The 8,700-nt window shown below is 47.9% G+C and overlaps 1 protein-coding gene across 1 annotated transcript in view; it reads left to right on the plus strand.

Moving 5' to 3' along the window:
• gpr161b (G protein-coupled receptor 161b) overlaps window positions 1-8,700 on the plus strand; it is a 33,551-nt gene that overhangs the window by 3,625 nt on the left and 21,226 nt on the right.

An 8,700-nucleotide genomic window follows, 5' to 3' on the forward strand; every position in this document is an offset into this window, starting at 1 on the left:
GCCGGTGGACGTCTGCAAACGGACGACCTGTCCCGGCATCAGTGGAGAAAGAGGGCGGCAGGATTTATCATGCGACCGTCGCTGGATCTCGTGTTTTTGGGCAATACGTTTCTGGACATCAGCAGGCTGCAGGACTTTAGGCATCAGGGACTGCTGGGCAATAGGCATCGGAGGGCGGACAACTCGGGACATGAGTCGCTGGGCAGGGGATCCCATGGAAATGTCTCGAGAAATGTTGCGAAGGTTCAGGAGACACTGATAGAAATCCCCGTTCGAGAGGCGGGTTTGTTCAAGCAGGTGCTTAGCGCTCCGGACCGCCCGTTCCGCTAGACCATTGCTTTGAGGGTACTCCGGGCTGCTAGTGAAATGATTAAAGTTCCACTTTGTGGCAAACGCTCGAAACTCAGCGCTGGTGAACTGGCGACCGTTGTCTGTCTGCAGCCGGACAGGGGAACCAAACGTGGCAAAGTGGCGGCGAAGCTTGCTGATCACCATCTCGGAGGTGATGGCAGGGAGGAAGTCCACCTCGAACCAATTCGAGTAAGAGTCTACTAGCACAAGGTATTGCTTACCACGCCAGTCGAAAATGTCGGCAGCCAGAGAAGTCCAGGGCATTTCAGGTGCAGGCTGCTGCAAAAGTGGCTGTCTTTGCTGATGCGGGGCAAGCGAGTGACAGTCCGGACAGGAATCGACTCGGGCTTGGATGTATTTAGCCATGGCCGGCCAGTAGTACTGGTCCTGGGCATGTGAGATGGTGGCATCTGCACCGGGATGTCCCATGTGGGCGGCATCAAAATACAAGCCACGCAGTGATTCCGGGATGACAACCTTGTGCCCTTTGATAATAATACCATCCCGGAGGACTAACTCATCGCGGACCAAAAAATAGGGGTGGACGCTGGCAGGCAACGAATTCCGCTTGGTGGGCCACCCGCGCTTGATGACAGCAGCAAGCTGCTGCAGGTCGGGGTCGTTTGCGGTGTGTTCAACCAGGCATTTCAGCTGGTGAGAAGGGACGAAGTTGACGTTCAGTACCTGTAAGTCCGACTGCTCGAAGGGGTGCTGGTCGCAGGAGGTCCGGGGGGCCCGGGACAGTGCATCAGCCACATGCATCTCGGTGCCCCTCTTATATACGATCTTAAAGTCAAAGCGCTGTAGCTGCAGCATCATCCGCTGTAGTCTGGCAGGAGCGCAGTGTATCGGTTTATTAAGTATTGTCACCAGTGGCTGGTGATCCGTTTCAATGGTGAACCTGGTGCCGAATAAGAAGTCTCTAAACTTCGAACACGCGAAAACCACCGCCAGCAGCTCCTTCTCTATCTGAGCATAGCGTTGCTCTGTGGCCGTCATTGTCCTAGAGGCATAGGAGATAGGCTGCAGCGAGTCGTCAGCGTGGAGTTGCAGGCAGGCAGCACCCAGTCCAAATCGGGAGGCGTCGCAGGTGACCACGATTGGAAGCAGCAGATCAAAAAACCTTAGTGTTGGTGTGCTGACCAGCCTCGTCTTCAGCAGGTCGAACGCCTGCTGGTGGTGTGGAAACCATGCCCAGGCAATGTCCTTCTTTGTGAGTTGTCTCAGGGGTGCGCTCAACTCGCTGAGGTCGGGGATAAACTTCCCCAGGTAGTTCACCATGCCCAGGAAGCGCTGCAGACTGACAGCGTCAGTCGGGGCCGGCAGCTCAGAGATGGCGCTGGTCTTTTGCGGGTCTGGCTTTAACCCTTGGGCTGTGAAGATGTGTCCGACGTATGTGACCTCAGGCACCCGGAACTTGCACTTTGACCGATTGAGCTTCAAATTTATCTGCCGGGCACGGTCCAAAATCCGCCGGAGGTTGTGGTCATGTTCGGCCACGTCCCTCCCATAGACCAGAATGTCATCCACAATAATCGCGCAGGGCAGACCTGCAAATAGTTGTTCCATAGAACGCTGAAATACCTCGCTGGCAGAGTTGATGCCGAACGGCATCCGTAAAAACTTAAACCTGCCGAAGGGCGTGCTGAACGTGGTCAGATCCGTGGAGCGTTTGTCCAGGGGTATCTGCCAAAACGAGCTCCTTGCATCGAGGACGGAGAACACAGTAGCTTGTCCCACCTGGGCGGCAACATCTTCGACAGTCCTCATGGGGTAGTGGGGCCGTTTAATTGCCATATTTAAGTCCTTGGGGTTAATGCACACCCGTATCTCATTTTTTTCTTTCTTCAACGTGGCGACCATGGTGGAGACCCATACGGTTGGATCGCTGACAGCCTCCAGCACTCCCATGTTGACCATGTCCTTGAGCATATTCTCCACTTTGCCCTTCATGGCAAAAGACACCCTGTGGGGTGGACGGATCACGGGCTCCACAGATGGGTCTGTCGCGATCTTGTACACCACCGGCAGCTTCCCCAGCTTGTCGTCAAACAGGTCTGGGTACTCACATAGTGGATCCATCACAGGTTGCACCTTGTGGACCGTATGGTTAAACGACACCAGCCCAAGATCCTGGCATGCCCGGTTGCTAAGCAACGTCACACAGTCACTGTCCAGAATGAAGAAAGACAGGTCCTGGGAACCTTCCTGCAGCACGCAGTGGAAGGTCGCCCTCCCCACAGGTGTTAGTTCCTCTCCCCCATAGGCACGCAAAACAGAGCGGTCGGCAATCAGCAGCTCATTATTCCTTATCCGGTGGAACAGCTTTGTTGACATTACGTTCACCTTCGCCCCCGTGTCAAGTTTAGCAGAGAAACACTTATTGTTGACAGTTATGTTCACAGAAGGATCGGGGAGGCGAGATCGGCTGTGGAGGAGAGTGTAAATACTTACATCTCCCGTGGAAAAGCTGGGCTCAGAGTCCATCTCGCTATCAACCTGCAAAAGATTGTCTAGGAGTTGTCTGGGAGCTGAGGGAACTTTCCCACGGGATCGGCAGGCAGCTGCAAAATGGTTTCTTCTCCCGCAGAAATTGCATGTCTTCCCAAGGGCTGGGCACTGTGATTCTGAGGAGTGTACGTAGCTGCAGTTAGGACACTTGTTAGATCTTGGGTCCCGGGGTGTGCGAACGGGCCGCTGTGGAGGGCGAAAGTTCTCCCTCATCCGTCGTTGTCCAGCAACTCCAGTTAAATTTACGGCTCGGTTGTCAGACCCCCTCTGTCCGTGAGGATGGTGGACCACTTCGGCAATGCGGCACGCATGCATTGCTTGAGTCAGGGTTAGGTCAGGCCGTTGCAGCAGGTCGGCACGCAGCTTCTGATCGACCATACCGGTAACGAGAATGTCTCTGACGAGCTGGTCGCGCATGGTTTCGAATCGGCACCGCTGGGCAAGGTGTCGCAGGTCGGCAATGAAGCATTCAACAGGTTCATCCGGCTGTTGCTTGCGTGAGAAGAACCTGGCCCGCTCCAGTATACGGTTGGAGGGCAGGTCGCATAGCTCCGCGAATTTGCGCAAAAGACATACCGGGTCGTCGGCCGATTCAGCTGGCTCGACCGGCTGGTCGTTGTCATCCAGGACCGCTGGTGCATAGACAAAGGCTTGAGCTCTCTTCATTGCGTCGGGACCGGCCAGGTTGAGCAAAAGTGATGCTTTGACCGCGGCTGGGTCGTTCCGGTTCGCAATATTGACGTAGTGAGTGTAGTCCATCACAAAAGTCGACCATCGTTCCGCAATGTCGGCATCGAAGACAAGGGGAGATGGCTTTCGGCATGAGGACGCCATATCGAGGGAAACCCGAAACTGGGCACTAACGGGAACAAAATAAATGAAAACCGGTAAACGGGAAACGCTCGCATCCCACTTCTGACACCATGTAAAGGAGTGTTCTCTGACACACTGTAACCTTTACTGGTAGTTTATTATAGCACATGGCACACACGTCCCAGCACTGACTGCATCCAGCCTTCAGACGTACCGGGACCTAAAAGGGTGGAACAAAGGGAGGAGACTACAGTTGTACTAATAGGATGGGGCGTGGTTAGTGGTGATAAGGTAGCTACAGTATAGGTTGCATGCATAACCATCTACACACGGTAAAGAAAAATGTATTTTGGTGTTTGAAGTTTTTAAGTTAATTGACAAGTTATGAAGTCATCTGATTTTATATTAGGTGCATCACTATTGAGGTATTACAGGTCTGCACAACTTTTAGATGAGGGCAAGTGAAAGGAATAATTGATTAATGCACTGAAGTAATTTTTTTCTTGATTTTTTCAAACGTTGATAAACTGCATTAGAACACTATTTATTGTAAAAGAGGAGTGTGTGTTACTTTGAATTCAAGTGTTGTACTGCACTGATATAATCTTGACTAAGTCTAGATACTGGTTCAAATGAGTATTTTCCTGCATATGATATTTGGTGGCACAGTGGTGCAGAGGTAGAGTTGCTGCCTTACATCGCCAGAGACTTGGGTTTGATCCTGACAATGGGTGCTGTCTGTACGGAGTTTGTAGTTCTCCCTGTGACTGTGGGTTTTCTCGGGGTGTTTCGATTTCCTCCCATACTCCAAAGACTTGCAGGTTTGTAGATTATTTGCCTTGTAGAAATTGTCCCTAGAGTGGAGGATAATGCTGAACTTGGTGGGCCGAGGGACCTTTTTCCATGGTATATCTCTAAAGTCTAAAGGTATGACTTGTATGTTATTGCAAGATTAAAGTGGAGGTGGAAAAAGACTTAGAAAAATAAGGGGAATCATAACATTCTCATCAAAATTCAGGCAACGGATACAAGAAATGTACTGAATTGAAGAGAGGCAGGTGCTCTTTAAAAACTCTTGTTTTTGGAATAATAAGCACCCTTTGTATAGGTGGTAAATTCCACAAATAGTTTTCTGATTAAAGAAATTGTATCTTGTAGGGGAAAAGTCGAAGGAGTGGTGAAATATTACACCTTCCTTTTCTTAAATATTAATTGAAATGCAATGTTATAGGAATCAAAACAATAGCAATATACATTCAATGGAAAGGGGATGAGGTGTGTGGATGAATGTTGAGGTTAAGAGAAGATAGACACAAAGTGCTGGAGAGACAACCAGTCAGGCAGCAGTCCAGTTCTCCCTGAAGAAAAAGGGTGGGTGATGTTTCGGGTCCGAAGTAGGGTCCCGACCTGCAATGTCACCCATCCTTTTTCTTCAGCTGCCAGCCCCATTAAGTTACTCCAGCACTTTGTCTATCCTTGGTATGAACCAGCATCTGCAGTTCTTTGTTTTTACTAGAGGTTATGAGGTTTGAGCAGGTACAGTGGCCTCCATAATATTTGCGACAAAGACCCATCGTTTATTTATTTACCTCTGTACTCCACCGTTTGAGATTTGTGATGGAAATAATCACATGTGGTTAAAGTGCACATTGTCAGATTTTAATAAAGGCCATTTTTATACATTTTGGTTTCACCATTGAGAAATTATAGCAGTGTTTATACATAGTCCCCCCATTTCAGGGCACCATGATGTTTGGGACACAGCAATGTCATGTAAATGAAAGTAGCCATGTTTAATATTGTGTTGCATATCCTTTGCATGCAATGATTGCTTGAAGTCTGTGATTCATGGACATCACCAGTTGCTGGGTGTTTTCTCTGGTGATGCTCTGCCAGGCCTGTATTGTAGCCATCTTTAGCTTATGCTTGTTTTGGGGGCTAGCCCTTCAGTTTTCTCTACAGCATATAAAAGGCATGCTCAATTGGGTTCAGATCGGGTGATTGACTTGGCCACTCAAGAATTGACCATTTTCTAGCTTTGAAAAACTCCTTTGTTGCTTTAGCAGTATGTTTGTGATCATTATCTTGCTGTAGAATGAACCGCTGGCTAATGAGTTTTGAGGCATTTGTTTGAACTTGAGCAGATAGGATATGTCTATACACTTCAGAATTCATTATGCTACTACCATCAGCAGTTGTATCATCAATGAAGATAGGTGAGCCAGTACCTTCAGCAGCCATACATGCCCAGGCCATAACACCCTCACCACTGTGTTTCACAGATGAGGTGGTATGCTTTGGATCTTGGGCAGTTCCTTTTCTCCTCCATACTGTTGATTTTGGTAAGCCTAAGGTTTGGCTGATGGCTCTTACAGCTTTATTCTTGTTTCTCAGTCTCATAATTGCTTCTTTGACTTTCATTGGCACAACTTTGGTCCTCATGTTGATAAACAGCAATAAAAGTTTCCAAAGGTGATAGAATGACGAGGTGCTGAGAGCTCTCTTATACCTGCATGAAGGAGGCAATTAAACACACCTGAGCAATTATAAACACCTGTGAAGCCATGTGCCCCAAACATTATGGTGCCCTGAAATGGGGGGACTATGTACAAACACAGATGTAATTTCTACATGGTGAAACCAAAATGTATAAAAATAATAATGTGCACTTTAACCACATGTGATTTTTTTCTATTGCAAATCTCAAATTGTGGAGTACAGAGGCAAATAAATAAATGATGGGTCTTTGTCCCAAACATTATGGAGGGCACTATAAATCAATTCACTTTTAATTTTAGAAGTATGTAAGAATTTTACATGCTATAAACAAGGTGCAGGGGAAGGATCTTTATTATATATATGAACTAATTTTAAAGTAATTGTGTTAATTGCTTTGCTATAAATTTATTTTGAAAGTAGATTGTTTTTGCCAATTAAATGCAAGTTATGAATCTTGATTTTTATTACGCACAATATTTGTCTAATATATTTTAAAATAAAGTGTATTCCTGAACATGGTAATCGTACTAAAGTGATTTCATCCTTCCATACCGCCCCAACATCTGTGAATTTACTTACATGCATTTAATGGCTCAATTAAAAAGTATAGGTCCTAACCATCAAAGTTTTGGATAAAGCCATGGAAGACTTCTAGCCTAAGCTTAACAACCCGTACCCTGAAGGGAAACAAACTGCTTTTCCTGGTCAACTTCAACATCAGGGTGAGAAGGGGTACAATTGGCAGGGAAGGACTCCTCCATCATTCCCTTGACAAAATGCTTGGAGCATGGCCTTATCGTAGCTAACAAGGTTTAGTCAGTGGGGCCAGCACAAGATGTCACAGCAATGCTCCTAGTCTGACCACGGACCACTTGAGATCTGCGGGACTTGGGGTGGCAGGTGAGGCACTCTGAAGAAGGGTATCGACCCAAAATGTCACCCATCCTTTTTCCCCAGAGATGCTGCCAGATCCACTGAGTTACTCCAGCACTTTGTGTCTATCTTCGAGTGAATGTTGTTGTTGGACACCACTAGGGTCTTTCCGCTGGAGTAATTCAGCAAGTCAGGCTGCATCTCTGGATAGGTGATGTTTCGGGGTAGGAGCCTTCAGACTTTGCACAGTTCTGTAGAAGGGTCCTGACCTGAAATGTCACCATTCTTTATCCATGTTCTCCAAAGATGCTGCCTGACCTGCTGAGTTACTCCAGCACTTTGTGTCTTTTTTTGTAAACCAGCATCTGCAGTTTCTTGTGGCTGGGGTCTTTCTGCTGCTGGACATGGAAGGGCTGAGTCTGGTGCTGACACCCTCAGACAAGGGAAGAGATATCATTACAACGGTGTTTTGTGTATAGAACAGTGTGTACATTACTGGGGTATGATACTACTAGCAATAATGTGGCAAAGAGAGGATAGACAGTCAGAATCTTTCCTAGGATGGAAAAATCAAACACTAATGGGCATTATCTTTAAGGTGAGAGGGGCAAAGTTTAAAGGAGATGTGCGAGTGAGTTTACACAGTGGCTGGTGAGTGCCTGGAACATGCTGCCGGGGATGGTGGTTGAAGCAGATGCGATAGTGGCGTTTTAAAAAAAACTTTTTGAAAGGCATAGGCAGGGTTACGGGTTATGTGCTGGTGGATAAGTGATGGTCTTCGCATTATGTTTGGCACAGAGATTGTGGGCCGATGGATGGGCCTGTTCTTGTGCTGTTCCATGAATGCACAGACTATGAATGTTTTTGCACAGTTTGGATTTGTAAATATTTTTTTATTACCAATAAAGCTTATTTTTGAAGTTAAAGTTTGAGTGTTTGTTTAGAAAGAGGGCGAGTCTGTGACCCGCAGCGGGATGGAGTGAGAGCCGGGCAGGCGACGTTTGACTGGGGCTGCTGCCGCATTCGTGGCTGCTCTTTACCGGCAAAGGAAGGCAAGGCCAGCCCTACTCCCCATTCCCTGCAGTCATGCCCAGCCCAGACCAGACCTCAGTCCCACCATGCTGCCCCCCCCATAACGAATCCTTCCCCAGCTCACAATCTCATGGCTTGAAGTGTCTATTACTAAAACAAGATTCAAGATTTCAAGAGGTTTATTGTCACGCCAGTTCCATACATGGTACAATCCTGTGTCACAATCTTGTGCTGGAGGATTCCGTACAGTAAATTTAACATTAAGTGGGACAATGATCCGCTTCTGGGGAGAGGGAGAGGAAGGAAGGAATAGGTGGGGAGAAAAGGAGGGTGCAGAGGAGGGAATAAAGGGTGAAGAGGAGGGAATAAAGGGTGAAGAGGAGGAAGTAGGGGAGGGGTGAGGGAGATGGAGGGGGTGAGGGAGAGATGGAGGGAGAGGACTGGAGGGGGTGAGGGAAAGATGGAGGGAGAGATCGAGGGAGAGGACAGTAGGGGATGAGGAAGAGATGGGAGTGGGTGAGGGAAGGGTTAGGAAGGGAAGAAAAGGACGGAGAGAAAAGGGAGGAGAGTGGGAAGGGAGGAATGAAGAGGAGACGGTGGTGAGGAAGAGAAGCGAGGACA

Source organism: Rhinoraja longicauda, chromosome 12, assembly GCF_053455715.1.
Source record: "Rhinoraja longicauda isolate Sanriku21f chromosome 12, sRhiLon1.1, whole genome shotgun sequence".
NCBI classification, from domain to species: domain Eukaryota; kingdom Metazoa; phylum Chordata; class Chondrichthyes; order Rajiformes; family Arhynchobatidae; genus Rhinoraja; species Rhinoraja longicauda.